This window comes from Camelus ferus, unplaced genomic scaffold, assembly GCF_009834535.1.
Source record: "Camelus ferus isolate YT-003-E unplaced genomic scaffold, BCGSAC_Cfer_1.0 contig1869, whole genome shotgun sequence".
NCBI lineage: Eukaryota > Metazoa > Chordata > Mammalia > Artiodactyla > Camelidae > Camelus > Camelus ferus.
The window spans coordinates 10,148-17,320 of record NW_022587874.1 but is presented as its reverse complement, the minus strand read 5'-3'; the positions used below and the strand labels follow the sequence as shown (position 1 = coordinate 17,320).

The 7,173-nt window shown below is 32.9% G+C and overlaps 1 pseudogene; it reads right to left on the bottom strand.

Annotated features, from left to right (window-relative positions):
- Positions 1-2,769: 2,769 nt before the first annotated feature.
- Positions 2,770-4,436, bottom strand: LOC102506802 (annotated as a pseudogene).
- Between the last annotated feature and the right edge of the window lie 2,737 nt (positions 4,437-7,173).

Sequence of the window (7,173 nt, the reverse complement as noted above, 5' to 3'; positions counted from 1 at the left end):
GATGACTATGCTCACTGTACTCCAGGTAGACCAAGGAAAGAAAGGTTATTGCAAAATCTAGGTGAACGGGAATAAGTCAGTGGTTCAGTCTCTATAAATTATTCAAGGTGTATTCAAAGCCAAAATAAGAAGTGTCAACAATGAGAATTAAAAAAAAAAAAATCTTAGACATAAGCTTAAGTTAAAAAGGAGACACAGTCCTGTGCTGAGCTTTGGGGACTGGAGAATATATATGCATCAGTCGTATTCAAGTATTCAGTGGCTTGGCCCTAGCATCAACTTGGGATTCAGTGAACAGGTAACAATTAGTATACTGGGAGAAATATAATCTACCTCTCCGTGATATGAAGAAAATCAGGTGGCTCAATGAAACTCTTAGTTCACAGAGATCCTGCAAGATACAGGAAAATAATTCACTGATGACTCAACTTAGACAAACTTAGTTACTGCTTAACAATCCATCTTCACACACACACACATAGTAGTATACAGATTTGTAGTATTTAGTGGGAATAATTCAGTGGGCAGAGCTCAAAGAATAGAAATCAAAGCACCAGCCAACTTTTGTACTTTTGCCAATAGTCTAGCTTATCCCAGGAAGAAAACTACAGATGGACAAACAAACAATACTCTTCTTTAGGATTTCTAATTTTGAAAATAAACTGTAGCTTTTGAATTATCAGTATACAACTTTGTTAAGATTATCAGTGTAAGACATACTGTCTGATAAGAGAGCTGGAAACTAGCTGCTGAACCAGCTCATCTGAATCACAGATTGCTAATATCAATAACAACATAGCCACCATCAGAGTTGAGCTGGCAAACTTAAAGGCTTCATGTTTCTGTTGTAGGAACAACCACTGCTGTCCAGAAAGAGTTCTCCTGCAGCAAGTGGGCTCTTTCCTTCCCTTGGTAAAGCTCATAATGGTGGGATGTGGCTAGATCTTACCTTGGTTCATTTACCCATTCTCCAGATTATAAAAAGCTTTCTTCACAAATGGTAACATATTTTCAGGACTCAATATTGCCATTCCAGTCTTATTAGATGACACTGGTTGCATGATAGTGAGCAGAAGAATTATGCTCCCTGAGTTTGCCTATAATATTTCCAGCATTTCAGGGCATTTCACATTCTGAAAATGCTTCACCTTTTATTTTAAATTAATGGGAAATAGTCAACGTCTTCCATGAATATTTTATATTTCCTAATATCTGCAGAAATTTGGTATTCTTGCATTTGGACAAATTTTTAATTCTACCACCCTCAACTCCTTCTAGTCCACACATTTTAGATTGCAATTTTGTTACTGTATACGACCACCCCAACTAAGGGTCTAGTACCTCTTAGATAAATTCTTTGTGAAGGTTAGTAGGGCACAAGTTATGTGGGGTGTATAAAACTACTTTAAATATTTGCGATATCACTGCCCTTCTGGACAAAGCTCTGATCTAAGAAGTAAATTAATTAGAAGGAAATATATTTATAGGTATGGGGATGAGAATCAGTTATTTTGGAGTGGGTGGGTGAGGAAGAGACAGGAAAATATGCAGAAAATGAGAATGGAATGCTTTAGGCCTCTGGAGGCATGAATTAAAAAGAAAATAATACTTTGTCTCCTGTACCTACCTCCACTTACTGTCTTGAGTGACTAGTCCTTGGGCTATGAAAAGAGCTAGTTTGTGGTGAAGAGTAAAGACCATAATGAAGTAGTTTGAAATCCATGAGAGTTTTGTTGTTTCAGAAAGTAGATTTTGCTTAAAATCAACATGTATTTTTCATTCACTAAATACTAAGATGCAGCCTATGGCATGTTCTGCATTTTATGTGCTGGTACCCAAGATAGACATGGAAAGGGGATAGACAGAAAACATCTGGAGGAGGTGGTTTCTGTGCTGAGACTGGGACAGTCTAAGTAGGTAAAAGGAGGTGATCCTAAGTCCAAGGATGAGCTGGAGCAAAAATTGTGAGGTTGGAGTTTACATGGTTGACAAGCATTTGCCTGGATATATCTCCAGATACAGTGAAACATAAAGATATGCCAAGATAGTCAGATGCCAGATCTATAAATAAACGACTAAACTATGTTGAGTTTGTGGGCTTAGATTTGGAAAGGCAATAAAAGCCAACCTGAGGATGTAAGCTTGTCTTTGGCTGCAACATAAAAGCAACAAAAAGGGTTCACCAGAAAATATAGTGTAGAATCTTGAGGGGAGGAAATGAAAGCACCTATTGGAATGCCTTGAGAACAGCACAAAGAAGAGCATAGATTAAATTACTTATTAAATTCTTCCACATGGTGAATGTGCCACCTGTGACTACATCATGTGACCTTTATGATTCCAGGGACGACATTATAGAGACTATGATCGCTTGGATGGTTCCTGCATTTATCTCCTGTTCCAACCTTCCTAACAACACTTTTGATACTTTCCAGGATGAACCAGAAGCCACTTAGTACTTTTCCCTCTCTACATGTTTTAGTCTTTTCCCAATTTCTACCATTTTCTCTTCTTCCTTACAAGAAATTATTCAAATTTACTCCCATATTGTTCCATCATATTATCATATCAATCAAATATCTCTTTTTTTGTAAATGCTAACTTATTCTCCAATTTTACTCTTAATTTTAATTTAAAAAATTATAAGGAAATTACAGGTGCACATGTATGTGTTTTGTCCAAATAAATAAATTGCAGATATTTGTCGACATTAGCCAACATCAATTATAATCTTTGTTATCCTGCATAATCTGGTAGTCCTCAGGCAGATCACTTGTAATTAGGATGACGTTCATAAACTGCAGTGGTCTGATGAGTTGGCTGTGAAAGAGAGGTAGCTGATGTATCAGCTATCATGGGCACTTGAAACCGTGGGTTGCTCTCTGTTTGAAGTTTAGAAAAAGGACCTTCATTTTCCGATAAGTTGTGATATCTATTTGGAAAAGTAGAAGGCTCCAACTTCAGTCCAAGATAATTGCTCTGTATGGGAGATAAGGTGCTAAACTTAGAAGTAGAATTTGTAGATGTAATGAAATTCACAACATGGCCATTTGCTTCAGTGTAGCTGCTTTGTGAGTGCACGTGGAAAGTGGTCAACTGATTTAAAATAGCACGTTGATCGACTGCAATTGGTTCTGGTGTTCTAACTGACATTGCGGACGCAGGAGGAAAATCACCTCTCATCGGGGTACTTGTATCACCAACTATGTGGCTTTTAGAGGGCTTTCTTTTTAGAGGCATGTTTAAATTTGCAGAAGGTAAAAATGCAGTTTCTCCTGTAGTGTCAGCCACAAAACCAGAATTATGATTATTCAAAATATCCCCTTTGATAAAGAGCTTCTTGTTGAAATCTTGAGCCAATGAAGATACCAGAGAAGCATTTTTAATCCCAACTCTTGTATTTATTTTCACTAAAAGCTGGGGACAGCCTCGTTTAAAATTTGGATTATGATAGAACTGCAGCTACAAACAAACGAGAAATATTTTAGTATTACTTTAAACCAAAATACAAGGCTAAAAGCCTAATCTATAAAACCTGAGATTTCACGCTTACTATACTAAGATAATATCATCAAAATATGAACATTGCTGACTAGATTTTGAAATTCTTTCATTGGAAAATACATATTTAAATAGTATATTCATCAAATTTAAATGTTAAAATTTGCATTAACGGTAAATGCCCCTTTTTAAAAGCAGCTTTAATACCTTTATTTAGATTTCTGATAGGATTCATAGCTGCTAGCAAAGTTTCTCTTAATCTTGAATACTTAACGCAATGTCCTATTTTTTAAGAAAATATAAAGGCTTTTAGCCTAAGTAGATTTATACGATTTTCAAAATCTATCCTTACATTTATATTACCATAGATTGATGAACAAAAAAAAATTATATATAAGTTATCAACTAGTGACTGAAATTTCTGAATACCTTGCTTAAAAAAGACTTCTTTTTCTTCTGCCAGAAAGTCCGCTAGAGATGCAGATCTTTGAAAATTCTGCCACACTTTACTAAATCCATAAAGCTTAAGCTGTCTAACTAAGCTTTTCATAATTCCAGTTTCAAATATTCTGAAAGTTTCTTTCCAAAACTTCCTTCTTAAAGACATCTTCATTGATCACTATGGAAGTTCCATTATCATCCCACCAGATGGTTTGAAATTGGTCATTCCCAACCATTTTCCAGAGTTTTCTTGGAAATGTCAGAGAACAAAAATCATTATCTTCATCTGGTTCAGAGACACAATGTGTGTAACATGGTCTTTTTATCAAGGATTCTTCACACAAAGTCTGAAAAGCATTTTCTTGAATCATAGACCTCAAGTCCAAGTCCCCAGAGAATGTTTGATTACACAATAGAGATCTATTGGACTTTCCTGAACCAGTTGGTCCATCTTTAGGAGACACATCTTGAATTTCTGAAGAAACATGTGCCATTTCAAATAAATTTTTCTACAGCTCCTTTTCTAATTTGCATGATTTTGAGCACTGCAGCTTCAAATACTGCTTTGGCAGGCCTGCACAAATAAACTGCTAGGCCATCACAGTGGTTCTCAACCTGCGTAGCTGTGACATCGCAAAATGAAAGGTCTCCTAGCAACCCAAGTGTATCATTAAGCCAGTGTTTACGTCTCATTCATCCAGTTAAAATGAAACCTATAGGATGTTTATTTTTATAGTATGATCTGCAAATATAATTCCCACAAAATCTTTTTAAATAAATTAAATTTGGGGTCTATGAATAAAACCAATCTCCTTCCTTTTGTACACAAATTTATACCAGATTGTTGAACAGAGTATAAATATTGCACTAAATAATAACCTAATTTAGTGTTTTGGAATTTAAATTGAAATTTGTGTGAAACCTGTACAAAAAAGTTATAATTATTTCATTATCATTTGTAAATTAAATGAAACATAATTTGATTTGGATATGGAAGTAGTTATTTATCTGTATGCTTTACATTAAGAAGCTCTATATTCAAAAAATGAGCAGAATAAATATCTGTTTAATTGGTATGCTTATAAATAAATGGTAAATATTTATGAAATAAAATTTGATTAAAATAATCAATCAAATTTAAGAAATCCCAAAGGGGGGAATTTTATTTTTTAAATGTATTTCAGCAGTATAAGTAAAAGAAATGTAATTTAATATTCTAGTTTAAAATTCCAAAGAGAAGATCTTATTGTATACTTACAAATGTTTATTTTTGCCATTATTTCATTCAGAGGCTTTTCAGTCCCCACAAGGAATAAATTTTCTTGTCATCTTTATAATCCTCACTCTTGTGGCTCCTGTTAAGTTTTCCAAAATGATGTTGATAAATAAACTTATGCACAAAATCCTGGGTTCCATACCCAGTTCCTCCATTAAGTGGCAAACAAACAAACAAACAAACAAATAACAGTAAATATGGTTTGCTGTGGAAAAGACCAGCTACGTACATTTTAGGAAGCAATTTGTTTCTCAGTCCTGAAACAGTTGGCATTGTTAGTATAATATGGCATTTTAAGGCAAGTCTTTTGTACATTAATTTTAAATAATTGCTATGTTCTCTATCAGTAAACTGTAATAAATCCAGTTCTACCAAAAGTTATATTATTTATTTAGAAATATATACCATTAAACATAAGCCAAATTCAAAATGAGACATAAAATTTTTAAATAAATAAATCTACACTCAATCTACCATGTAATTTTTTCTTTCAGTATATGTATATTCCCTTCTAAGTAAATATTAGGAACCTGAATTCATGGCATATTATACGTATTATAAAGTAGAGTTGAGTGAGATTTAGTCCTGATTCATAAATATTATTTCACATATGCAAATCAATAAATGTGATACCGTCCCTTGAAAAACAAAGAATACAAAAATAATAATCTTAATACTTGTAGGAAAATTATTGACAGAACTTAACTTAAAATTTTTTTGAAAAAATTCTTAACATATTCGCTCAAGGTAGAATGTAACTAAACATAAAAAAAGCCATTTATGAAAAAACCATGAATAACATCAAGCTCAATGTTAACATATAGGAACGTTTTCCTCTGGACCAGTAATAAGAAAAAGTAGCTCAATCTCACGAGTCCTAAATTACACTACTGGGAGTCCTAGACTGGAATACTTGTCAAGAAAATCACATAAAAGGCGCCAACTTGTAAAAAGGCAGTAAAACTTTACAGATGACATAATTTCACATAGATAGAAAAATCCATAGACTCCTCAAGTGACTGTTAGAAATAATGAACAAACGTATTAAACCTGCAGAATTCAAAATCAATATACAAAAATCAGTTGCACATCTATATACTAACAACACATTATCAGAAAGAGAAATTAGGAAAACAATTGTGTGTACGATTATATCAAAAAGAATAAAATAGGAATAAATTTAATAAGTGAAATAAAAGAGCTAAACATATATCTATTAGTAACAGGTGCAAGAAATATAGGTAAACAACATAAATAGAAAGATATTCTGTGCTCATGGATTGTATGCAATGTGATGAAATATCCAAATCTATCTTTTACATTATCAAACTTCCCTGCACTAGTTATTAAGGAGAATGCATTTTCATAATTTTATACTTTTGCTTCCTTTTTCATAGGTTAATTGATTATATTTGTTAGGGATTATATCTGCTTACTCTATTCTCTTTTATTCAGTGATGTCTGTTTTTGAGCCTGAATCATGTTGTTTTAATTACTAAAGCATTGTAGTACAGTTTAAGTTCAGAGAACCTTACACTATCAGACTTCATAATTTTTTCATAATTATATTGTCAACTCATGATTTTTGTAGTTACATATAAATTTTGAAATTATTTGTTCTTTTTAATTGAAAATTCTAATGGTTATTTTGATATGAATCTCACTAAATTTACATTGCTTTGGGTAGTATGGTTGTTTAAACTTATTGCATCACATCATTAACATAAGAGATCTTTTCATTCTTTGGATCAGTTTTAATTTCCTTCATCATAGTTTTCTATTCTTTAATGTATAAGTTTTCACCTTATTTGTTAACATCATTTCTAGGTATTCTTTACATATTCATATAATTATATACATAAAATTTTAAACACATTTCCTGCACATTTACAACATTCAGAAGGCAGTGGCAAGACATATTCAAAGTCCTGAATGAAAGGAAGCTGTAATTTAAG